The sequence below is a fragment of the Ambystoma mexicanum genome, chromosome 5q (genome assembly GCF_040938575.1).
Source record: "Ambystoma mexicanum isolate Mex_15411 chromosome 5q, UKY_AmexF1_1, whole genome shotgun sequence".
NCBI classification, from domain to species: Eukaryota; Metazoa; Chordata; class Amphibia; order Caudata; family Ambystomatidae; genus Ambystoma; species Ambystoma mexicanum.
This window is the reverse complement of record NC_090933.1, coordinates 1,099,039,323-1,099,067,285: the sequence shown is the minus strand read 5'-3', so window position 1 is coordinate 1,099,067,285 and position 27,963 is coordinate 1,099,039,323.

The following is a 27,963-nucleotide window of genomic DNA, read 5'->3' as shown; positions in this document are numbered from 1 at the left end:
TTTCTCATGTTACTACTACTTTATTGGTCACAACAAACCTGGTATACTATCCTGGTATTGTGACTATGAAGATTGCTTTGGCTCACTCTTTATATGGGTGCAAATCCCAGACTCGCTTTTTCTGTATTCATGGTGGTTTTCTTGCTTTGCTACTACTTTGTTGGTCACAGCCAACCTGGTACACTATCCTGCCAGGTACTGTGACTGTGAAGATTGCTTTTGGAGGCCTTCATTAGGTTTGTGGGTCCCAGACTTGCCTTTGTAATTCTCCCTTCTTTTTGCCCCTCTGCCAACAGTCCAGGTCTCCCGACCTCTCTGATGAGCTTTCCGGTAGTCTTCAGTTGTTGCGGGTGTTTCAGGCCTTCTCGGCCTCCCTCTGTGTCTTCCAGGGACTGCAGCGACTCCGTGATGACTCTGGCATCTGAACTGCATGTCTCAGCTTCTCCACATGTTCCAGGCTTTCCGTCTGGCTGGGGGCTCAGGCTTCTGCTCCTCTCGGGTGTTTGTCTATAATGGATACATCAGAAATGCCTCTACCAGCAGGTAAGTTTCCCGCTCCGTTACCGTTGGTGCCCTGTCTCCTCTACTGCTGCCAGGATTTGAATCTCCTGTTTCCTCCTGAGAGGTCTGCTCTCTTCAGCTAATCCTTCTTCCCTGTTTGTGTTCTGTTCCGATTAGCTTGACACAAATTGACTAGTGCTTTTGTAGTCGTTTGGTGGATTATTCCACATTACTCTGCACTTCTTCCTCGTCTATAGTTATCCCAATACGCTGTTTCTTAGGGAAGTGACATTGTCTATTCTGCAGGCATACATGGAAGTGTGTCGGGTTATCATGTCCTGTGCAGGGTAATAGGGTGAGGAGGTTGATGTGTATGGGAATTATATTGCTTTTCTCCCAAGCTGTCAACTCTCATTCGATAGGGGGATACCATCCCCATGAGATCCACCCACTGAGTACCACCCCCAGGTGGACTATCAGGTAGTGGCCTCACCTCTCTGGCCTTATTGGAAGGGGCTTCCCCCATGGAAGCAGTGAGGACATCCTGGGATTTGTCACAGGTTTGAGCGGATTTATTGTGTGTGGTGTCCTGGTGCATTTATGGTGGGGGTGGCATTTGTTACTGGGCATAGTGATAAAGCAAACATGATAAGACTTAAATGTTGCTAGTAAAATCTACTTTTGTCGCAGCCAGTCTGGTCATATAATATTACTGTGATATTGCATTTTTTCTTTACAGAAAATCAATGATAAAGCAAACATTATAAGTGTTATTTCATGGCTATAATGGCCCACATTGGTTTGGCCAGTCTGGACAAGTTTCTTATTGTGGCATGGCATTTTTACGGGCAAAGAAAACAAATGGATGTTCTTACGTGGGGATAATGGCATACATTGGCAGAACAAGCAGGGACATGCCTGCTTGTAGTTTCATTCCTTGCATTTTCTGCATAGCAAAAATAAATGTTCTTTTATGAGAATACAGCCATATATTGGTGTAGCCAGCATAGAAAGGTATTGACACAGCCAGTGTGAAATCGTTTTTTACACTGACACAAATTGTTCAAAAAGGCATAATGAAAATGCATTGGAAAATGCATCTGTGCACTGTTGTTGACTTGCATCTATGGATTTGTTCATTCATGACCCTACAAAACTGATTGCATAGTGTTTGGTATTTTACACAACTTTATCCTGAAAGTGTACTGTTAATTCAACATTTTAACCCAGTATTTATACAAATTAAAGGCAGGGAGAACTCACGAAATCCATTTGGTTGGTTCAGGCTCCTATGTTACGATTAGTCGCTCCCATATATTTCTGTGAAACCTCTATTCCCCTCCAAATAAAATATGAATTAGCCGCCACTCACACGCCTTGCACATAATGCAAGGCATGCCCATTGAAGTTCCTGGTCAATTTTGTAGGCAAAGACAGAAGGTTCTGTTGGCTTGGCTTGATCTTTAACAATTCAATTCACACCTATTGGAATTCCACTTTTCAAATTTTGGAAAGTGACAGGCCTTTTAAGGATTTTCATTTGCAATATGCACCCAGCATCTATGCTGGTGGCGGGCTTACCCCAATGCTACCACACAAAGGGGAACAGGCGCATAGTGGTTTGTGCTTGCAGCCCATAGCTGTCCTTATTTGCAAGTTTGTCTGATTGATATCAGCCCAAGCCAGATTATAGCACTGTATGACAGTGAGCATCTCCTCAATGGATTGTTGCAGTTCATCTCTAATGCTAGGAAATTCCTCAGATAAGCTTCAAAAATCACTCTGAGTGTCCCTGGGCCATGAACAGTAAGCCAGTGTGGTTGCTCCTCCCCCTCCTCTGCCAACCTTCCAGGCATCTAACTGAGATGCACCTGACAGATTGTATTATCTCGCCTATATTGCACACTTCCCCATGTAACTGACAGAGTGTAAGAGGGAGACCTGTCCAGCATGCGTGGGCCCCAGAGAAACCAGAATCACTAGGCCCAGTCGGTGGCACTGGTGCAGTTTGTACTTGAATTTGGGGCTGTGCTACAGTGGGTGGTTGGGCTGTCCCTGGTGCCTACACACCTTGCCTGGATGGTCATCCTGCCGGCACTATAGTACATAGTATAGAAAAAAAATCTTTGATATCTTCTGCAGTCTGATTGTCTTGATCTACCTGTTTAGTGTCTGTCTTTTCATCTGCTATTTTGGGGCACAGCAGCATTGGCAGCCTTGCCACTTATTTGGTCTGCAGGAACTTAATGGGGTCCCACAATCTGTTGTTATTCGTGTCTTTCAGTCCATTTATCTTGGATTCATTCTGCCTAGATGTGACTCCCTCCATCCACGTACATGCACCCCCCACTGGCTAGGCTTACCATACCTTGGGGTACATTTGTGGTGTACCCCAAGGCTCCTGTCTCTCCCCCACCCTGTACAACATCTTCACACGACCCCTCTTCCTCATCCTCGACGCTATGGGCATCTCATACACCAACTACGCTGACGACACTCAGATCCTCCTCACTCTCACAGGTAACTATGACACCGACTCCCTGACCCTCAACAACCTCTACAACACCATCCAAGCCTGGATGGCTGACAACGGACTATGCCTCAACTCTGACAAGACGGAATTCCTCCTGGTAGGTTTCCCCGACACGCTAAAAAACCTAGATGCCCAATTCAGCCACCATTGACTCCATTAAAATCCCGGTCTCCGATTCTGTCAAAACTCTGGGAGTCTACCTGGACTCCAGCCTATCCATGGATAGACAAGTCAACGCAATAGCATCCGCAGCTGCATATCATGCTAAACTTATCAACGCAATCAGGCCCTTTCTATCCAAAGAGAACTGCACCAACATAGCCAGAGCCATCACCGGCTACAGGCTAGACTACTGCAATGTACTCTTTCTAGGAACCTCCAACAAAAACTTAGAGAGAATACAAGTAATACAGAACAATGCTCTCCGGGCAGCCCAAGGCATTGCTAAAAGAGAACACATCTCTGAAGCCAGAAAACTAGCCCACTGGCTCCCAATAAAGGAAAGGATCGTATTCAAAGCCCTGACACTGACCCACAAGTGCATTCACTTCACTGCTCCTGCATACCTTTCTCAAAGGATCCACCCTGTCTCCACTACCAGGCCAACCAGATCCCCGTACACCAACATGCTCTCTGTGCCACTAGTAAAAAGAGTAAAAGCGGGTGGATCCAGCTTCCCCTATCTCGCGCCCACCCACTGGTTTGCCCTACCTCCCACTATCCGTGGCGAGGACTCCCTCACCACCTTCCGCAAAACACTCAAAGCTATCCTCTTCACATAAGGACCGACACATCAGCACGAATACTTATCATATATGTTGTAATATACGACCAAATGCAATATTTGTAACAACAGTATGATTTCTTGTACTATTCATAATGTGTCAACAATCGCTATCATATGTACCATGTAACTAAGTTATTGCAAGTAACAGTGCCTCAATGCCCCTGGGCTGCTTGCGCGCTATATAAATATAAATAAATAAAAAAATAAAAATAAATTCCTTTTTGCTTCTCCAATTCCCTCTTACTGCCCCTAGTTTATCAAAGTTGAATTTCCCTTGTGCTGGAAAATGAGTGTGCATCTTACCCTGTATCAGCAGATGCCACAGTTCGATGATCTTGCACATAGCACTGTTAAAGTTGCTACACATAAAGTGAGGGGAGGTGCTCCTGCTTCAATTACTCTTTTCCCATCGCAGTCCCTCATATATTAACAATTAATCTGTGAACAATTGCGCTGTTACAACTGCTCCTGTACCTTAGCCTCTTTGACTCCACTCATTAGTGGTCCTGAGAAGGAAAGGGAATGTACATGGACTCTGCAGCAGTCATGAAAAAGGCTAAAGGCCTCCATACTCATTCTCCTTGCCCAAAGGGTTCTCAACCACAATAGAACCAGAACACGTTAAACCCAGAAGCAGAATGCATTAAACCCAGGACCAGATTACTTTAAAAATAGAACCAGAATATACCCGAGAACCTACAAACTCTTAGTAGACCATCCTACCTACAATTACCACTGCTAGTATTTTGCAAGATCTATCCCAGGATAAACATAAAATATGAGTGAGAAAAAAGGCAAAAGGTATTACAGAAACAACATACCCAACCCAAGACTGCCACCCCTTATTTGCTTAACCCTGAAAGTGCCCTCCTGTTGTTTCGCAATCTTAGCCAAATATTCGGCTCTCCTGGGCAGCTAGCATTTGTGCATGATTTGCAGTTTACCTCCTATCAATAACCCTTTGGAGTATTGAACCATAACTCCTTCCCTCTTTCAGCCATGCATGTGGCGCATTCGACAGGAGATCATCCACAAGTGTGGTAATGTAGTTGTGTTTCATGACGGACCCACGTCACAGCGATGTCAACAATCAAACTCTCACTTCCTTTTTGTTGGTGATGTTAAAAAAGAAAAGGTGATTTATTAGTTATCTTGCAAGACAGACAGCAACCCGCCTGTTAACCCATTCCCGCCTGATTAACCCTACCCACCCTTCAATCCGGTACCTTTTATAGATGACTGGCCACATGACAATCGAATGATCGAGGAGGTTTGGACTAGGCTTTCCAGTATGCTATTCCCGCCTCATACAATGGGTGCATTCATAAAAAGGCTAGAACTTCTTCACTACTATTAGTGGAAATGATGGATGGTTATAACACTTCCGGTTCAACAAGGCAGTTTTGACCAAACCGCTCATCTCGTGGGGCATCCACCCCATGACCACCTGCGTTCCGGCTGACCAACTGTTCCCATGACCTAAATCAACCAACCTTGCTAAAGTAACCCTGTAGGGTAAAAAGGCTCACGGTCAGCATATTTGGTGCACATGCGCAGTCAAGTTCATATAGTACACCATCAACAGGGGAAAGGATTTTCACCCATACAGACTCTGCTACAATAAAAAGAATGAATGCTACTGACTGGGGCGTGGACTTATGTCAAAGGGAAAAGAGAGCAGAATAGTCTGTAGGGTAGGTATCCCTGACACAAAAAAAACACACTGCTTCTCCAATTGCCTCCATATTTATTTATGTATTTATCTATATGGTCAGGGGCTGCACGCTACCACAATGTCTCTGAGTGCCTGTTCACTAAATGGGTGGGTCTTGAGGAACTTAAAGCATCAGAGCAAAGTTTGGGAAGTTCTCGATATTGTTTAAAACCAGGGCAAAACAAACATGTGAGAGGGTCAATTGTATAGCAGACCGTATCACCTAATTGTGTTTATAAAATACACAGTGCCTATGTATTCGATGTTGCATTAGCAAAAACTGCATTTGAGCACCTTTCCACTTTGGAGAAGCAATCTGATTCAAAGAAGGAAGTGAGTAGCTTGCAAATGCAGATAGCACATTGTGCAGAATGAGTACTAAAATTAACAGCTAAATCAGCATTTAGGTTGCTATAGATAGTATTCCTGACCTATCTATGATTGTGGCTAGAAAATGGAATAACTGAAAAAACCTCATGACTTTACATGAAGGTGACCTTTAAGATACAATATAATGGTGTTCTCCGAAAAATCACAATGTAAAATCTCTGTCATTTTCACCCTTAAAAAACACATTGGGCCTCATTACGACTTTGGAGTTAGCCATGCCCTTAAAAAGGCATGGCTAACTCCAAAGTCGTAATGAGGCCCAATGTGTTTTTTGCCTCCAAAATCGTGTCCGGGTCCAGGTTCCCTGAATGGGGAAATACCGGGCCATTCTGAGTATTCCTTCAGGGAACCCGGGCCCGGTCCTTCCCCATTCCCATTGAGCCATAGGGCTCAATGGGAATGGGGAGGGAGCTAACAACGGGCCCATTATGAACGGGCCCGTTGTTAGCTCCCTGGTCCCCTCGCGGGACCCGCTATGGACGTCTGGAAAAACCAGACGTCCAGAGCGGGTCCCACGAGGGGACTTCGTAATAGTGCGGAGTGGGTTTAACGGCACCGGCACCATTACCGGCGCCGTTAAACCCATTCCACACAATTTATATTGAGGCCCATTAATTTTTCCCAAAGCATAAACCTTTGAATGTTGTTGTTGGTTTAAAAATGTCTCCATGTAAAAATATTGTCCTTGTGATAAGACCACAACGGAAATACATAGTTCGGGCCAGTATCATCACTTCTATGGTGACAGATGCCATGAATGAAGAACAGTCATGCTCCTATTTCAAAGGTTTTTATTTTAGCACACAGTAAAGCTATGTTGTGATTTTGTAAAGTTTCATTAATATTGCAGAACAGAAAGGTATTGATTGTAACACAAGGAGTACTGGCTGGAAAAGGGGTTTGGGAAGGTGGCGCTAGGGCTGTCCCTCTCTCTCTGAACTCCACGGGGAGGCCTAATGAAGCCCATGTGTCCTAAGGCCTGGTTTATTTCTACAGATCGGTAAGAACTACTCCCTTCTGTCTGTTCATTAAATTGCTCTAAGGTGGTGTCCCTGAAACGCTGGCTCTCTGTCTCCCTCAGGGATTTCTCACCTATTTCTACACTACCACAGATGTTAGTTCTAGATGGTGGTGAATGCCCGCCTCCTGATCCTTTCACCCCCCTCACTTTACTACTCTACTCCACCCCCTGCTCTCCTCCATCCTACCAACTATTCCGCCTTCTCTTCACTACAATTCTCTACCTTCTCCACCCTACTACGAGTCATTCTGCTTTGCTCCTATCACAGCTATTCACATAACTCAGGGATATGGTGTCCTGCTGACCACTTCCCTATTCTCTCAAGAAACTCAGGGATATGGTGCCCTGCTAACTCCTTTGCTATACAAGAAACTTAGGGATATGGTGCCCGGCTAACTGCTTCGCTATACAAGAAACTCAGGGATATGATGCCCTGCTCACTTCTTCACAATACCAGAAGCTCAGGGATATGGTGCCCTGATCACCCCTTTACAATACAAGAAACTCGGGAAACTGGTTCCATGCTCACACCTTCACAGTTCCTGCTCTCACTATTCTCAGCCCATGCCCACTTCCCTAATAAATCATACTCTTTGGACATCACTTCTACACCCTCCCTAATAGCCTCACTCTCTGTTAACACACACTCTCTCTCACACTAGCGACTACCTTGCACACTATGTTCAGTCTTTTTCTCTCACTCCCACCTCCTAAATTGCCCCTCCCCACTTCCTGCACTGCAATACACTACACTGCACACCACTGATACCAATCCCTCTTTAAAACATCACCTGATCAACATCGGCCTCTCCAAAACTCTGCTCTGCTCTGGTCTTTCCACAACCTCAAGCATACAATCCACACTTGCCTCTGCTGCCGCCTGCTTTTACAGTGCAGGACTCTGTGTGCAGGGACTGTCTCACCCCCGCCCCTGTTTGTTGCAGTGCTCAACTTATTCCCAGCACCAATCTGTGCCTGCCTTTTCCCCAGGTTAGCTGCAAAGCTGGTAGACTTTAAAAACCCTTCTAAGCCCTCCCCCCTTTCCAACACGGTTCCACAAGCAGTTAGGAGCTTCTCTGCCATGCAGTAGGCTGAACGTTAATCTTTCTGCTTTGAAGGTGAGTAGTCTGCTTCTCTGATGTGCTGAATGCGGGTTGGTTATGATGCCATTTCAAAGTCTGCTGGCATTGCTGCATTTCGTGACTTTGGGGGGTTTGCTTCCAGTCTGGGTTTTCCTGGCTGCTTACTGTTGCATTGTGGGAGATGTAGTTCTGAAAAGACAAAAAGAGAACTGTAGCGAGCGACTGTATTGAGAGGCATTGGAATCATATGAGTGGCATCAGTGTTGTCATTTGTGGCACAGCGGGGGGGGGATTTTTGGGGACCAGTGTCCCCACAACTCCCACTTCACATACCTGTCGCAGGACTTGTTTTGAGTTTAATTTTAGAAAACCTCCTGCTTTAGAGAAGGGTCACCCCCCCCCCCCCCGACAGGGCCACATGTTCATAAGTGACAGAGAAAGAAGAGAAATTACATAGGGCCTCATCACAAGTACAGCGTTAACCCTTAACTGCGGCGGTAATGGAATTAGCGTCACCGATACCGCTCTGCCGGATCATGAGCCGGCGCAAATACCAACAACTGCAAAAGCAGCAGGTGCCATTACTAATGCCGCCACACAAGGTGCAAACACAGCCGCATCACAAGTCAATGTCCAGCGCAATTAGCGCCAAAAAACGGCATTAATACCAATGAAAACATGGCACAGTTACCTCAAGCTTGCTGCTGGAGGTAAATGAACACCTGAAGGTGCCTGAAATGAAGCCACCCGGAGAGCTACATTAGGTACAACCTTACCCCAAACACTGTTTCCAACACCATGCTGGAACAAGCCACTGTGAGCTGGGACAGGCAGCTGCTCATGCTGGGCCTGGAAGCAGAGAGACAGGACAAACAGGCCAAGGGACATGGAGTACAGGGGGGCTGGGGAGGAGTTGGAGAGCCCAAACAAGGCGTGCACCGATCCCCAGGTTTAGGCCCTCACCCTGAAACCTCATTGACAGCCAGTTGGTCACCCTGTACTGCCTCAACAGGGAGACCATAACAGAGCTGCTCACCACAATACAGGACAACATACGGAGCAGGATCAACATCTGGACAGCTGTGCCCCCACTGCTGAAGCTAGTGTCTGTCCTTCAATTTCTTCGAACCGGCCCCTTCCAGCACACTGTGGCCATGCTGCATGGCATGGCACAGCCCACATTCTGCACAGTGTTTGGCCAGGTGATTGAAGACCTCCTGCGGCAAATTCAGCACCACATCTCACTGCCTACCACCCCTGCCAAGGTGAATGCCATGAAGGCACAGTTATATGCCATTGCCCAAATGCCAAATGTGATTGCTGCCCTGTACTGTACACACATTGCACTGGTGGCTGACCAAGCGGACGAAGCAGTGTACCAAAACTGCAAGCACTACCACTCCCTTAATGTGCAGGTGACACGCGACCCCAACCTGTCATCACCCACTGCTGTGCCCGCTACCCTGGATACACCCACGATGCCATGGTCCTACAGAACAGCACACTTCCAGGATAAATGGAGAGGCACAGAGTACAATGGACCTGGATAGTGGGTGAGTAGAAAAGCCAGCACACATGCACCGTGAAGCACATGCCCAAATGGGGAGGAGGTGTGAATGGCTACACAAGGGATGGCATGACAAGCTAATGCAAAATCTGTACTTCACCACCTCCTGCACCATCGTCACAGTACAGGCCAGGGAACAGGCACATGTCAGACTTACCTGCATGGAGAAGCAGTTGTACACATACAGCAGCAACCATATACACCAACATGACTACAGGTACCACAATGCAGCACGCACTTACCAAACCAATGCTGACAAATGGGCAAATTGCCTCTCACAACAACAACCCTGCCAGTAGCACATCCATGCACCCCTGTGCAGCCAGCCAACAATGGGCCTCATTACGACCCAGGCGGAGTGGGTTTCCGCCAGCGCTAATCGCGGCGGACCCGTCCGCCGTACTACGAGTTCCCTTAGCGCCATGGCGCCGTTCTCCGCCTGGTTTTACCAGGCGGAGAAAACCATGGCGCTAAGGGACCTCGTTGTTAATTACGCCGCCGTACTTTACGGCGGCGTAATTAACTCCTTCCCCACTCCCATTATACCCTATGGGGCAAGAATGGGAATGGGGAAGGGCAGAATGGGGATTGGGGATTTACCGCTCCGCCAAGGTCGGAATGGGGCGGTAAATCCGCCAACCCCCATGGCGCTATCGACGGCTTTCCGCCGTGCTTCGCGGTGCATTTAGCACCGCGAAATCCGCCTGGGTCGTAATGAGGCCCAATGCCCACAAGTTGGCACCAGATGCCCAGGGAGGGATCATAGGGAACCCAGCATGCCACATACACGTGGAAATACACTGCCACATGACAGCCACCATGTCCACTGCACATGTCACAGACAGACATCTTACATAACATACACTGCAAGGGAACAGGGTGCATGTGAAGCATGAACAATGCATGACATGAGTTACACTGCATGCACAGACATAGAATAGACACACACCATGAAACAAAGGCCCATGTGCATGCACAGGTAGTGGATTGGCCTGACATAGTGTAGGTCCACCCCCACACCTTGCCTCCCCCATGCAGGTGACTCCAGATAACCACAGCTGCCCTGTCTAAGGACCTGTGTGCATGATCCACAAACACCACAGGACACTGCCTACAACCATGCTCAAAGCAAGACCCGTGTGTACATCGAGCGTACCTTCAGCCTCCCGAAGGCATGTTTCCTCTGCCTCAAGCATACCGATAGAGCCCTCATGTACGCTCTATAGAAAGTGGGTCAAATTGTGCTTGTGTGTGCCATGCTGCACAATATCTGCCTGAGGATAAATGCTCCACTGATGTGGACATGCCAGCCCCAGAGGATGAGGATGCAGTGCCTGTGGCTGACGCAAATGCATGCATTGCCAGAGATGATGTGAGGGTTGGGAGATTGGCATGCCTGGGACTGATAGACAATTTCCTTTGACACATACACATGGAACAAGTCATGCACAACTGTGTGACACCACTTCAATCAATAAATACGACAATGACACAATCAGGAATGTTCTTGCATTTATGAAGTTCAACAGTGTTTACGTAATGGAGTGCCACAACTATTCCCCCTCCCCCTCCCACCACCAACTCCCCATCACACTATCCTCCTCCCCCTCCCACCATCAACTCCCTAGCATGGCCACTCATAGCAATCAGTGTCTCAGAGTCCTTCACAACCTTGGCCTCTTTCCTACCCTGAGATACACACATTGAACTGTTTAGGATCTCTCAGCTGCGGATTTCCCTATATCTGTTATTACATAATCAAAACTCAGGTACATCAGTCATCATCACTTACATTTTTAATGTTACCAAATGTGCAACTCCTACCTAACTTTCCCTTCAACGAAACTAAACTAAACCCTTGTGTAGTACTACCCCTAGGTAACGCTTCTGGTCCGCTTATCTAGGGTGAGGGGATAGTATAAGAGACATGCTCTACCTCTCATCTTCTCTGGTCAGATTTAACAATCAATTACTTTTACTAAAAAGGCACATGTCAATAGGAGACAAGATCAAGTGTCATCTGCTTTCACTAATGAAATTATTACACATGTATTTGCTTTCTTTGTTTAGAAGGTATACAAATACTAAAAGGTTAGCAATTTGTATATATGCTCATGTGAAAACTCAAGACTACACAACTGACTGAGGTTACTTGATGATTAGCCCCAGAGACTAGACCAGAGTCTTATTTACTTAAAAAAACTAGTGTTTTTTAATGTATTTCCATCCTTTCTCAAAATACGGAAAGGATCAGTCAACAACCTTTTACCATTCCTATGGTCGATTTCGTTTTCAAGGTCTGATCAGGCCTACCGGTTTCAGTGGACTGTTCTAGTAAAGCCACTTTCTTCCGGGCCACTATTGCATCACGGTGTCGTGTGCTGCACCAAATAACATACAGCGTTACTTTTTCTCTTTAGTAATGTACCCCACCGGTAGTGAAAAGGAACGGGTGTGGGGTTTGGGAGGAGACACAAATATTTTCTTAGTTTCAACTTCTGTGTCTTTATGCTCTTTCTAGCATTCAAGATCAGGTAAGAGTACAGGAGTTCTTACCCTCATCTTGTTGTCCCAGGTGTTGTCGGTCCATATTGGACAGAGCGAGTGTGGATTACTTCTTCTTGGACGTCATAAATTGGACGTTCCAGAAAAAAGCCCTGGTGGATTAAAAAACATTACCATGAATCTCTAGGGAGTTGCGGGCAGACTTTCGTCTCTATTTCTTTTGGTTTCGATGTTTTTTAGTGCTTGTTTACATGAGTCGCGTTTTACAAGTGCGACTTGTTACACATACGAATATATATCAGGTAAGAAAAGAGTGGCATTCGTGCCCAAGACGTAAGGGGAATCCCTGTTTTTCCACACCAAGGTGTCTTAGTAAGTGGTCTTACCTGTTTATTTCAGGTTTGGAACTCTCTGTTTCTTCGGTGCGGTCTGCTGCAGAGTCTGCAAACAGTTCTGAAGGTTCCTGTATGTTACTTTAGTTTCTACCACGCATATGTGAGGAATTGAAGGGCGCTGTAAGTGATCCGTCGATTTCACATGCTCCATCTTTGGATGTCTCATTCGTTATGGGAAGCTCATTAAAGCTGACAATTTTGGTATCCCATAGCCATACATGGACGTCTTCATGTCAAAATATGTATGTTTGAGTCCTGCCTCTCATTAGAAGTGGGTCAAAAGTAATTCAATGGACCAAAATTATTGTTATTAATGGATATTCACTATTACTGTTCCATAGAGTATTTTCTCCCAATATTATTTATGAAATACTTGCCACGAAGAGTATTGGTAAAATGATGGTGTAGTTTACCCTGACTGTCATCTGAATGTTGGTATATGTAAAATTGCTATTTACTTCAGAACAAAACGGGATACTAATTTGCAATGTGGCAAGTGTTTGCCAGCTTGTGGGTTCATTGAGACCTATTATGTCTGTTTTCAAACAAAAAATCCATAGTGGCTCCTTTCTATAAAGCAGATCATGAATATTGCCTCCCCTTTTAGGGACTCTCACTCTTTCAATGATAGTCCACGTGAAGTCAGTCGGGCCATGTTTTTTTTGGGTGAAGTGTTCCACCTTTGGTGCAGTTAATTTCTTAGTTCGGATACATGAACAATGTTCTGCTAGTCTTGTTTTTATGGGGCGTGTTGTCAGACCCACGTGCCGCATTAGGCAAGGACAGGTAATGAGGTAAATGACAGTGTTACTATTACAGTTTGTAAAGTTCTTCTGGGTCCAGGGGTACTGCTGGTTCCACAGAGTAATTGGCTTTGATTCCCTTTTCTCTTTACACATGTGGATTAGTGCATCACCTAGATTTTGCCTCCTTGTTATGGCAAATCTCGTTTTTTCTAAGTTTGTTCCACCTACATTAAGAATCGGCCACAATTTCAAAACTTATTTCCAGATTTGGTTCATCATTCGTGAAAAACTAGTAATGCTGTAATATTCCCACTGGGTTCCATCCTCCTTCCATGTTGTTCAGGTGTTATTTCCCTTGGAATGTTTTTGGCTGTTTTTCGTGCCTGCTTTACTGTGTGCTTTGGATAGCCACGGCAGAATATTTTTTTAGCCAGCTGGTCATGCGGGAAACAATCAGACCAGCTTGCTAAAAAACTATTCTGTGCATGCTCAAGGCGTGGAGGGCTCTCCGGGGTCTGTGGCCATTGGACAGGCTGTGACACCGGGCTGGTGTCCCCCTGTGACTCCTCTGTCAGCCTGCCAGCAGGTGGGGCCTTGTTGTCTGTGCCTCCTGCTGCAGGTGAGGGTGCAGTGTGCCGTGCACTGATCCTGGTGGCCTGTGGTGTGGGCGTTGGCTCGGCCCTGCTGTGTTTCAGTGTTATACGGCAGGACATCTGTCTTGGTGTAGCCTGAGTGGAACTCTGCATGGGGTGGTGGTGGCAGACCTTGAGGCCCTGGATTCACCACTTCGAGATGGGCTTGGAATGTCCTTCTCCTCTGATGCCTCTGGAGATGCGTGAGTGCCTGTAGGTAGGGGCCATAGGAAATGTCAGGTATGGTCCCACCACGTGAGTTGGCAATCAAGACAAGGCATTGCTATGGTACAGAGTGGGACCCTAGACATATGGGAAAATGGGCATGGTTGGTCAGGGGAGATTGCATGTGGGCCCAGCATCATGGGGTTGCTTGTAGCGATGAGTATGGGTCACATGGTCAGTTGGTCTTTGGCCTGTGTGTGGGGAGGGCAGGATGTCCATGCTGGGGCAGCTGACATCTGGAATGCATGCTTGTGGTACTTCATATCCCCAGAGCCCCTCCCTGGGTAGCACTCACATGGTGGGGGTTGGGGCGGTGGCTTAGTCCAGGGCACTGCCATGGCTCTATGGGACACTGATGTGCAGCCAGAAAGCCTGCTCTTTGGTGCACAGTGATTGGCAGGCTGAGCACATGTCGGTGCAGGCCTATATGGGGCAGGTCAACTGGGCCAGCAACATGCTGGTGTGACTATTGCACAGTGTTGTGTTTGCTCACGCACCTCAATCTTGATGGCACAGGGTGGGCCAGTAGGGGTGTGGTTCACATGCTGGTTGTTTGGGTCACTTGCCACCCCTCGCTCCTGCGACACTCAGGAGTGCCCTTGGTACTCTGCCCCATGGCTGCTGTGGAGGATGGCTGATGTGCTACCCCGTCACTCCGCCCTGTTGGCATGCCTAACTTCTGAGTCTGCTGACATGTGTCCCTATCCAGTGGGGAATCTTATAATGGGCTGTCGTTTGTGCATGCACTTGTGTGGGGGGTGTTGACTCACCTCCTGCCTCTTCACTGCTGACTCCCTCTATCCCTTGTATGTCAAGCACTGTACTGTATTTCTGTTTCCAGGAGGTGACGGCCACTGGCTCCACAGTGCCTCCTCCAGTCGCCAGGACTCCTGGTGGTTTTGGGACAGCAGTCCCTTCGCCATGACCCTCAGGTCATTCCACCACTTGCAGCAGTCCTCTCCATCACGGGGTACACTTTCCACTGCTGTCACCTTCTGGCAGCTGACATACTACATGTCTAGCCTGCGCTGCCTAGCGCTCTTCAGCTACCGACTGCCATAAAGTTCCCCACAGTGTGCAATGACCTCATCTGTGAGGACCACCAGCTCCCCCTCACTAAATTTGAAATGGTATTATATTGTATTGTTTATTTATAAAGCGATTATACACAAAACGAGTGCTTCAAACACAGACAATTTTCTACCTTCTTGCCTCTAATCTTCTCCTGCGACATTCTTGAACGGCGGTATTGCCATTAGTACCGGTTTCTCTGCAGTAACCCTTATTTTGGTGCAGTTTCCGCAAGGCGCTAACAGCGTTACCGCCGAAGTCGGGGGAGTGGTCACGCTAGGTTGTGATGTGGCACTAATACCATCACACAACCCGGCAGTAACGCTATTTCTGCTCGGCGGAAAGTGTGCCAGATTACCAGCAAACTTGTGATGAGGCCCATAGTTTGGAAATGTCCATCAAAAATTGGAAGAGAGAGACCTTCAATGCACTTATAGCTTACATATTATCTATCATCTGGAAATATCTGATTTTGCTCTATTGTCCTAGAGTCCTGGAGCTGACATCTATTACAAAATGATCAGTGTACAAAATAATCCATACTGCAAACATTTACTGACATTCTAAAATATTACATTGAAATTTGTGACGCCAAAAACACCTAAGAAGACAAACCCATAGTTGATATTGCCAAAATTGGGACAAGAACAATATCAAAGTAGTGAACATTTTCGTTTGTTGGAGAATCCTTAAACATTTCCTATTGTGTCTTTAAGTTTAAGTTGCAGACTGCTATCAATGAAGGGGTTGCACCATAGACCTGGTGTTTCCCCTCAAAACAAAACAAAAAATCTGTAGATTACCTTTAAGACTAAACTGACATAATGTATTAAAACAAGGCTGAAGCTATATTTTTGAACAGGTTTGACATGTTATCTACATCCGCTGTCCACATTTGTGAAATTTGGCAACACGGTTCAGACTTCTGCTACAGGGTTAGAACTGAACAATGTGGCCTTGTATTCATAGTGGAACAAAAGTATTATTCTTATTTCGAGGTGTTAGGTTATGTTTTAAGGATGCATTCCAAGTTCTTTCCTGAAATAAAATGTCTTGCGATAGCTGCACTGTGGTTTGGGCAAATCAATATTTTGAAGGTGTAACTGGAAAATGATATCTATATTGTCTGTTTCTTAGATGCTTATATTAAATAAATGCTTGAACTTTTTTGTAATCGCTAAATGTAGGGCGACTATTCAATTATCTAAAACTTAAATTTTGATAGAATCTTCAAGAAGATACGAAGTCCAAAAAGCTCCATTGAGTTTCAGGGCCAGCAGTTTGAGTAATTTGTGTGGCAGTAACTCGACTCATGACCAATCCGTTCCAACCAGTAAAAGAAAGCAAAGCCATCAGGGCCTGATAATATACTCCACTGCTGTCAACTACTATCCCAGTGGTACTGCAGAAGATGCTTAAAATACATGGCAAGGGACTGTGGTGACTGACAGAAAGGGGAGTGATTCTCATGAATCCCAAAGTCACCCCATCACATTGAGAGAACATTCTCCAATTGGTGGCCAGCCGAAAATCAATGGAGTGCTGGAAGGAAGAGCACCAAAGACTGCATGGATAATAAGCCCTGATAAATCTATTCACTGTCGTATAAGCCAACAATGTGAAAAGACATGGGCCCTTTCCATCCGATGGGTGGACTAAGCATCTCAAACACGCATTGGATCAATGATGTCAAGGGAGACAAGGTGGAGGGGTCCGAGCCTCTCTCCTGTAGTCCATTTTCTGGGAACAGTTAGTACATACGTTTACTGGAGAACAGTTCATTAGAATTCCATCCCCTTGGCAAACCCAAACTCCTGCCCTACTCTACTGTTGCAGGCATCTCATTGTCACCGGATTCAGCATACCTTGCTCTCCAAAATATTAATACCACCACAGCATACGCATTGTTTTGGATGGCAGAATTAACTTAGTTGCAAGGTGCAATTACCTATTAGTCGCAGTAAGACTCAGGACCCTAAATATGCACCAGTCTTTTCCATTCAAATAGCTGAAGTCGGTTCCCCTTAAGCTTGCATGTCTTCCCACCCCATTTCCCTAAACATCTCTCATCCCTGCTGCAAATGCTACTACTCTCACTGCATAACAAAGTTTGGCTAGCTCCTCCTGCTCAAGAAAAAATCAACATTTCTGGGAGAATAAAATATCCAAAGAAACATCATTTGCTTAATTTTTAAAAGAAATCAGCCTCGTAGAAGATAATTTGTTTATATTCTGAATACAATGAGTATGTCAAAGCTGACACTGAATCTAGTATGGGGTAATATTCTTATGTCATAGTTACCATTATATACATTTCCATGCACGAACATGGGACTGCAGCATCCTCATGGAGATTTGACAGCTTTTTAGGTAAAGACTTGACATTTATTATGTCCCCCACTCTGGCAATCTATTTCTAAGGCATGAGGGGTCTGCCGCTGAGCTCAGTGTAGGGGGTACAATAGAAAACGAGAAAGGAATGAAAGCTGCAATAACTCGTGATGTAGGTATAAGGAAATTGAGTCAAATGACATTGTGGCAGATTTTTAAAGATTCCAAGGATTAAATGCCAAATCTCAAAGGGGAATTGGTGTCTTATATAACTTTTCAGCAAAGGGTTTGTAAAGATGATAGCAAAATATAGGAGATCTTTAAACTGCACAACCTTTTGTTATTATGTGGAAATCGAAATGCCATTCAGGGGATTCTACACTGATTTACACAAAGTGGACAATCGAATGGACATAGGAAAGACCGATCCTTTCTTGACCACTTTGTATTTGGAGTAACTCTGTAGCAAAACTGATGAAGGCTTAACTAGTCTAATTCTGGCTTGGGATATAGTTAATACTTTGCAAAGAATTATAGAAGCCACACATTTGGGGAAAGGTGGCAATACCGTGATATTAAGCTTTTCTTATCAGAGAATGTTGATTCTCAAAATAGTTACTCTTTTCAATCAATGTTTGATTATTAACATCTTTACCTAAACAATTTAGGAACACAGTTTGACAATATTTCTAAAAAATCTCATAACAATGGTTTTAATGTGGGTCATAATGGCCAATAACTCTGTGAAACATTGATAAGTTATTTATGAAAGTCCTTGACAACAAGATATTTTAGACGTTCCCAATGAGCTGCCAATATATGACAAGCAAAGCCTCAAATGCCCAAATAGTGCCATTGTGCAATTCTGCACCAAGAAAAGGTTCACATGCCAGGTATTGTTATTGTGTTGCATGTGCAGATGCTTCTATCAAATGCCAAATGCAACTTCAAATACCCAGGGACAATCAACGAATTCTAAATAAAGCCTGATATGCCAGATATTCTCATCATGTATACGATACAGTCTCATATGTGTAGGTGCTGATACTATAATGTTTCAAATGTGGTGTACCTCCAAAACGCTCTTACCGTAGGAGGTCTACGGGGCAGCATGTCCAGAAGCGCTATGGCGACCCTTTCAGGGAGGCTAGGATCAATGTGCACTCTAACCTGCACATTCTACCTCAAGCAGATAGAGAGAGACAAGAGAGAAATAGAGAGAGAAAGAGCTCCTCTCCCTGGTGCTTCCATGTCAACCCATTTGCATGGCGAGGCTTGGAGACTCAGGGAAAGGCTCTTACTATTCATGTTCAAGGACTGAAGTGCGACTCCTGCTGTACCCTCTCCCTCCTTCCCATTTCCACTGTGTTATTAGAATCCAAGTGGCACACTGATAGCAAGAAAAAGAGTTCCAACTTCCTGCTCGTCCCCTAGGTCTCTCAGCAGCAAAAGGATTCTTCCTGGGAGTTAAGGGAGGGAAGGTCAAGTGTTAGCAAGTGCAGTTGTAAACATTGCTTCTGAAGAGTCATGTTTGCTTTCTGTTTTGCCACTTACGCTGGAGGGTCTAACCCAGGAGTTGAATATCAGTTTCATATGTACAAGGCTCTTGCCAGTGAAGCAGCTGCCGCCCTATTGACCTCCCTATTGAGGTCCCTGTATAACATCTTATTTCTCTTGTTCAAATGGAGGGTGGCCCGCTGAATCTTTCATTTTATGCAGAAAATGACTGCAATTGAGTTGGGATAATAGCCTGTATACGCTGTAAATATGTTATTGTAAGTCATTTTTGATCGAAATTGATATCTCTGTTCTTCAAATAAATACAAATGTAAATACAAATGCAAAGACACATTAGAAGTAGAGACTTGTCATGTTGCTCTTTCGGCCTTGTTATGTCAGAGGCGGAGTTAGGGAGGTGGCTGTTTGGGAAAATGAAGTGTCAAGAAGCCTCAGTTGTAATTGTAATTGTTTATTTGTAAAGCGCTTATGCAAAAGTGAAGTTCTTCAAAGCGCTTCAAGGCGGGAAGGGAAAAAGTGGATATCATCATCATGCTTAGACCTTGAAGATTCGGAATGATCTAACAGTAATAGCTAGCATACTAGGCTGGGGCATTTCTACTAGTATAAGTGCATGGCAAAGAGTGTGGGTAAAAAATGGGGGGCGGGAGAGGAACATGTAAGACAAAAAAGGTTGGTCAACAGTGCACCTATGAATGCAGGCATAACCAGCCAGAGAGGGGCGATAGAGGAGGACAGGACATACATGCCAAGCCTAGTACATTCAAGGTTGTGCAAGTGCGCAGACAGAATTGCAAGTGAAGGGGAAGGGGACAAGTGCACCCAGTCCAGCGGGGTCATGGAACGTATTCCGAGTGCAGTAATACAAGGCAGAATGCGGAGCCCCGGAGGCAAGTGCAAGACTGGCAGGGGAGCCTGGGAACTGGTAGGCTCTGGAGGTGCACCAGGCGGCCAGTCAGCTGACTGAGCAGATTGGAGAAGAGAACGAGGGAGGGAAGCAAGAGAGAGGAGAAGGAGGTTAGCAAGGGAGAGGGCGAGAGAAAGAGGAAGAGAAGAGGAAAGTCTTGTGGAGGTTCCAGAAATTAAGCAGGTCTGGCACAAGATGGAGTGAGGCAGGTAGGCTGTTCCAGAGGGAGGCACCTGTTTCACAGTAAATGCAGTTGAGACCAGTTTGTTCTGTGTCGGCCTCCATCTGTTATGCTTGCTGCACAGTGGTTGAACTGCAGATACCCTGAGGCCCTGCACAGCACACCAGCCAGCTCTGACAGGACTGAGGAAGAACATCAGCAGAGATTACTGAGAGCATTAATTTGAGGAAATTGTGAGAGGTAAGACATTTCAGAATAGGAGCAAAAGCATGGGCATTTGCGATGAAGACGACCCACAACACCCTGATGAGGCTCATCAGCATGACCAAAGGCCTGTAATCCGAGTCGCAGTAGCAGCCTTTCTTTTCCAAAGGCTTGAGCAGCAGTGGCAAGTTTCACCGGTGTGAGCGGGAGCTTGCCTGGAGCACCCAGACAAAGGAGTGGTGATCCACACACCGCCCAAGCCCAGCCCCCCTGCCTCCCGAACACAGCATGTGCAGCCTGCACGTGTGTAGGGCCCCGTTTCATGCACAGAAGGGCTGGCTGACCCGTGGTGAGGAGAAGGAAGCCTGTGAAGGAGCACAGCAGGTACAACAGTGAGAATTGCAGAGAGAAAATAATTATTAAGAAAGACAGAATGGACAATAAGCAGAAACAGGGGTGCGAACAGCACCATACATGGCCAGCAGAGTATAAGGGTTGGGGAAGTACCCTACTTTTGGCCCTGGCAGGAAGATTCCACCCCTTCCCGATTAATAACTGGATTACCACTTTACCATGTCAGTGAACGACATGCTAGCAACGGTGCCTGCACGCCCATCAGAGATCTTTCAGATGGGTCAAGGGGAGGTTTCACTCTGGCATCTGCCCACTGCTTTTGACCTCACTGACACAACCAATCTGGGCCCACAGTGGATTCGCTGGGCAGAGGTCTTTAAGGTGTACATAGGGGCAATGGGCTTCATGGATGATGAGAGGAAAAAGAACATGCTGACCCTGGCAGTGGGGTATCAGTGTGAGACAATATATATAAGCTGGTGGATGAGGAAAAGGCCACGCTCAGGGAGTTTAAGGAGGCACTATCAACATACCTTTCCCGCACATGCATGTGGATCATGAACGGCACATATTCCACACCACCATGCAGGAGAGAGGCGAAACGCTAGACAACTTCATCATGCAACTCTGCATCTGCATGAAACATTGTGTATTCCATCAATATTCAAATGAAGAGTTTCTACTCTCTCAGGATATAGCAGAGTGTGAGTCTCTTGACTTCAGAAAGAAATTACTTCAAAAATGACGACCCACAGATGAGATTCTAGCCATGGCACAGACTGACTCAGCCATCTCGCAACAGGTTGGCAATATGGGCAGAGTGAAAGTGTCCCCAGTCCCGAGAGATCAGGAATCAGTCAAGTAACTATTGCCGATATCTCAAGGCAACGCCAAAAGCACCAACACAACCTGCTTCCACTGCAGCTACAAATTCCCCCACAAAGGCACAAGCTTTGGGACAGAAATACACCGCTTGTTGGGGTGACAACAAATTCCGGGTGGTGTGCCACAATGCCCCCACTGCCACGTCACAAGGGGCCTCCGTGAGAAGTGGGAGAAGACATCCGAAATATCGCACTGATGACCGGAAACCGAGCCGTGAATAAAGAAAATATCGTCCGGAAGAAGTAGAGAGTGACACACAGCAATCTCAAAGAACACACAAAGCCCCAGACAAAAGAGGCTCATACAAGAAGAGGTGGAATGTGAAATATGTGGAAGTGATGTTCTAGTCAGGGAGTGAATCTTCGTCTTCAACAGACAGCCAACAGAAAAGGGGTTAAATATGGGCATTGGGCAACAAGGTTGCAAAGGGGCAAAGCACGACAGTAGTCCTGCAGGTGAACAACAGACTGACTGAATTCTTGATTGACACTGGCATGACAGTGAACGTTAGGAGTGAAGAAGCCTACAACATGCTTCCACACCCGCTGAGACTGAGACCATCCAAGGTGGACATATATCGATACGGCTCCCACACTCCACTGCCCAGCAAACTGATGTTTAAAGAAACACTTGTGTACCGGCGTGTCATAAATGCCATATCATATCATATCATTTTCACGATGGTATGTGCGCACGCCACCCACATCCAGTTACACATGCTCTCTACTGAAGCCAACAGCAGATGTATACTGAGTTTCCAGACCACAATTGATATGGGCTTTGTCCACATCCTGGGACACGTGATAGCCCACAAGTATCTGGCTCCGGAGGGTGATGTCGTGAAGGCTTTTTCCAACCTCTTCAAAGGACTTAGCAAGCTGCGCAACTGCAAGGTACGCCTACACATCGATCCGACAGCAAAACCAGTTGCCCAGAACTATCAGGGAATACCTATTTATAACCTCAAGCAGGTGGAAGAAGAAATTTGGTGCCTGTTGGACCTAATTATCATTGAAACTGCGGAGGGACCCACCACATGAGTCTCGCTGATAGTGCCTGTCCCAAATCAATAGACGGAAGGGTCCATTCATCTCTGCGTGGACATGCACCAACCTAACAAAGCCATACAATGATAACAACACTAGGCTCCCAGAATCACTGACATGATTCATCTCAATGGGGTGACAGTGTTCTCCAAGCTAGACCTCAACAAATGTTACCATCAGTTGGAGCATATTTATTTATTTATTTATTTAGTTAAATTCTTGATAGCTTGGCCTGGAATCACGTTGCATCACCACGTTTGTGACGCAAATGTAGCTATATCACTACAAAAGACTGAACTTTGGGATATCTTCTGCAGCAGAGATATTCTAAGAGGAAATACAGCAAGTCATTAAGCACATCCCTAACTGCCTCAATTATAGCAATTACTTTTTAGTCTTCGGCAAGTCAACACAGGAGCATGACGACACACTACATTGTGTCTGCCTGGCACTAGAGGCAGCCAGGGTGACGTTCTACAAAGACAAGTGTGAATTCAGGAAGAAAACACTGAAACTGTGCCCTGATTCAGACAAGATTGCGACTCTGAATGGAGCTCAAGCCCAATGAATGTGTCCGACCTGAGGACGCTCCTTAGTCTTGCAAGCTGTTGCTCACAAGACCTAGAAAACTATGCAACAGTGAGCGATCCACTCCTGGAGTGCACAAGAGACAAACAGGAGTTAATTTGGTCCCCCGAGTGCAAAATAAGTTTTGAGGCTATAAGAGCAAACCTCGCATCTGCCACAGACTTGGCCAAGGAGATGGATGTGACCATGGATCTCAGCCCAGTGGTCCTAGGCGCTGTGTTGGCCCAATTGGAGAAAATCACTCGCACATCAAACGGGTCGTGTCATATGCCAGCTGCAATCTATCAGCCACGGAGCAGAAATACTCTCAAGCCGAGAAGGGGAGCAGGTGGTTGTCTGGGCTTGCAAGCACTTTCACCTCTTCTGGTTTGAGAAGCCATTTACGATCGCCACAGACCACCAGGTCCTCCTCAATCTATGGGGACCTAAAGGCAAGGTTGCTACCACACATAGTGAGATGGGCTCTCTGCCTCCAAGATTACAAGTTCACGATCTGCCACAGGCTGGGGAAGGAGAATAGCCCCACCAACTAACTGTCCCTGTGACCAGAACACTTGATTGCAGATGCATACCTGCATTATGTCATCCACCAGATGAAGCCATTCCCAGTGCCATAGAAAACACTCCAACAAGAATCAGCAGCAGATGCACCGCTTCCCATCACCGCGCAATGCATCACCCAAGGAAAGCAGAAAGACACAATGGACATGACCAAGCATCTTGCGTTGCCTCTCAAGAAGATGTCAGAAGTATGACACTGCTACAGGATGGGCTCACAGACACAGTAACTGATGACCATGTTGTAATGAAAGGGTGGAAGATTATCCTGCCCAAGTCATTGCATCAGCAGGTCATAGACCTATCCGACCAGGGACTTCAAGGGTCGGTATCCATCAAGAAACTGCTCTTACAAAAAATTATGTTTCCCAGGCCTGTTGTGTGGTGGCACCAGCAAATGCCCTGCAAATGTCCTTGCTACTGGAGGGTGTCTGGGAGGAGCTGGCAATTGACTTCTTTGGTCCAATCGGAGATCGCTCCTATGCCGTGGTGGTAATGGATGTATAATCGAGATTCCCTGAGGTGCTGTAACGCTCACCTGACTCCCACGGAGGCGCTGGCCTGGTTCGCGCTGCTGTGACCTCTTCTAAGGTGATGCGCAGGGTTCGGAAGACGGACTGGACCAGGCCCCCAAATCTGGCTTGTCTGGCTCGCAGAAGTATCCTTCTGTAGGCGAAAATAGGGGATTAACTGTCTGCGGGGTAATGCAATCAGCCTCCCACTTTCCCCTCTCACCCTCCTTGAAACCCTTCTGTGATTCCTCGTAGCGTCTCACCTTAGGGTCTGGAAGGACGAGCTCTCCATCCTGCTTCTGATGCAGGGGCGCGTTGGTATCCAGTTACTTCACTGGATTTTTCGGATTGGTGAGAACCAAACTTGCTTGGCTTCCAGGTAAGTTTTTTGATAAGAGGTTCCCCTTGTGTCCATGCATTAATGTACTAATGCTAGTGTCTTTTTCCCCATAGGGGCCGGGGTACGGAATGCCGGGGAACAGGCACCGACCCGAGATGAGAGGTGAAATCCTTGTAGAAATCAGGTAAGTCTTTAATGAGCGTTTTTTGGTAATGTCTTTTAATTCGCTCATTAACGCTGATGTCTCTTTTTCCCCTTAGGGGCCGGGGTCCGGAAATGCCAGGATGTGGCGCAGACCCGAAATGAAGAGGGAATGAATCAACAGGTAAGTCTTAACATGGAGATTTAGCTTTCCTTATTCCCTTTTCTCTCTCACCTTTTGTTCTGGTCTTTTTCTCCCTACGCGCTGGGGCGTGACTGCGAATCCGGATGATCGTTGCTGAACATGGAGGCGCCCTGTAAAGGTGAGTGGAATGCGGCGCTGCAGCGATCGACGCGATGAGCTTTTAAATAAAAGTCTTCCTTTTCAGGATTGTCGGCGAGATGTCTCCGGGATGCGGATTTAGCAGGTAACGACTTTTCCTTCCTCTGTTCTCTTCTTCTCTTCCTTTGCAGGTGATCCAGGATGCTGGCAGGCGTGGCAGAAGTCAGGATGCAGGAGCAGACACGGTGAGCGTCCAGCTGCTAGATGCAGAACAACGCGAAGCACGTGTGGCTGTTCGGGTGGGGTTTAAATAGCCTTGGAAGAAGTTCCAGGTATGTATCCTTCCTCCAATCAGGTATGTATCCTTCCCCGACCACGCCCGGATGGTAAATAAGTCCCACAGGTAAAGTAGTTCCTTTCAGGCCTCAAGGAGGCCGGGATCCTGCAGCATGGTCTGCATCAGGTAAGTGCACCCAAGCACTCCCATAATGAGCCTTGCGCCTATAGCGCCAGGACTGATGTCTTTTATGAGTCTGGCGCCATAAGCGCCAGGACACTGTCCAAAGGGCCCCTATATGGGGTTGCTGGGTCCTTCCTTGGGGACTGGATGTTTCGCAGGGCTTGAACCGGCTCCCCGGGAGCGGGCATCGTGACAGGTGCAGATTGTGTCATCCACGGCTGCGCTGGCAGTCATACTAGCACTGGACCGCATACTGATGGCTTATGGCAGCCCCAAAATCATCAAGTCAGACAATGGCCCACCTTTTTCCACCCTGGACCTTGCCATATGTGCACAACACATGGCGTTCAAGCACTGGAAGATCACGCCCCTCTGGCCGGTGGCCAACGGCATGGTCAAACACTTTATGGGGAATATCAAACAGGCTTTGCAAGTCACCCACGTGTCCAGAAAATCCTTTGAGTAGACTATGTACCAGCTGCTGAGAGATTATTGCCACATGCTTCACACAACCACAGGCATGTGTCCGGCGACCTCATGTTCGGCCGCAGACTAAGGACGTGCATTGCACAGGGTCCAGATCAAAGAAAACATCTGACCAAGTGCTCCGAGACAAGGGCCCAATGGAGAAGAGGAAATTAGGGCAATGCAGATTCCAGGAGGGATGCACAAGAAGGTACTTTTGCCATAGGAGACAGAGTGCCATTGCGTCAGACTCAATGCTGGAATGATGACTTCATGTCCGCACCAAGGGCCATTTACACTCACACAGGTGAAATGCTCCATGATATTCCATTTTAGAGAAGATCGGGGGGAGACTGAAGAGTGCGACATGTCCACTGCTGACTGGTTGATGGTAGACCTCGAAGACCCCTAACAGGGGGACATAGAGGCATCGATGAAGAGAAGTAGGCACCAGAGCCCAGCCCAACAAGGCGCAGCCCGGCCCTGCAAAGGTAAGGGCAGTAGGTCCGGAACAAGTTCCAACTCATACGACTTATTGAAGAAATAGTGGCGGTATAACTTTTTTTTAATGAAGGGGAAGGTGTCATGTTGTGCTTTCGGCCTCATTATGTTAGAGGCAAAGTTAGGGAGGGGGCTGTTTGTTAAAATTCTGTGTCGGGCAGGAAGCCTCCATTTTCACAGTAAATGGAGCTGAGACCAGTTTGTTCTGTGTGGGCCTCCATCTGTTATGCTTGTGGCACAGCGGCTGAGCTGCAGATACTCTGAGGCCCTGCACAGCACAACAGCCAGCTCTGACAGGGCTGAGGAAGAACATCAGCAGAGATTACTGAGAGCCAGCAGAGGCCATCATCAACATAGCCATCCAGCATGAACATCGGATAATCCTCTGGGACTTCAACATCTCGTTCGGAGAAGAAAGCGCAAACTCACAAAAAAATCCTCATTGAGTTACTAAAATCAATTAAACTATGACAATTTGTTAAAGGAGCAACACACACAGCAGAACACATGCTTGATGCAATCTTCGACAATGAAAACCTTATCACCACTGTACCACCAATACAGATACTCTGGAGCAAACACCTCATCATGCTATTTATGATCATGCTACCAACTAAAGCAGCCAAACTGCTGAATAAACTCCCAACTACCACAAAATGAAACTGGAAGACCATCAAAGCAAGCAACTTAATAGAACAACTTGAACTCATAGAACCCCAACCACTAAACTGGACAAAGCCAACCTCAACAGAAAAACAGAGCTACTTCATAAATGGATCGCTGAAACAATCGACGTCATCTCCCATGAAAAACCTTTCACCCCATCACGAAAGAGAGCAATGACAAAATGGTTTACTTCCCCACTCAGTGCCATGAAAAGGAAGAACAAGAAGCTCAAACTAGAATGGAGGAAAGAATATGACTAGGCAAAAAGATTGCAATATCAAGAACACATTTGATTTTACAAAAAGGAAATTCAAAAGGCCAAAAAGAAATACTATGACAACAGAATCACCAAAGCCGCCAACACCCAAAAAGAAGTGTTCAACATCATAAATTAAATGAGGAACCAGGCGGGATGCAACAACACTCCGGTAAGTTCGCAGAAACTATGCAATGACCTTGCTGACCAATTCAAAAATAAAATCAGTGACATCCATCAAATCATACAAAGCAGACTAGTCATCCAGAACACACAACCCACCCCGCCAACCATGACACCACAGAATAAATTCCAAAGCTTTCCACAAATATCAGTAGAGACATTTGTCAAGCTGGTAAGACATAGCAATCAAGCGGCCTCCCCCATGGACTCATGTCCTCCAGACATCTACAAATCAATCCTCACACAGGGCACACTACTGGAATGCTACAGAAACCTCTTTAACCTATCACTCGCAACTGGGAAAATACTGTGGTCATTCAAACCAGTGCATATCAAACCACTCCTAAAGGACACGAAAGGTAACGTGGAAGACCTCTCCAACTACAGACCTATTTCAAGTATCCCCTACCAAGCA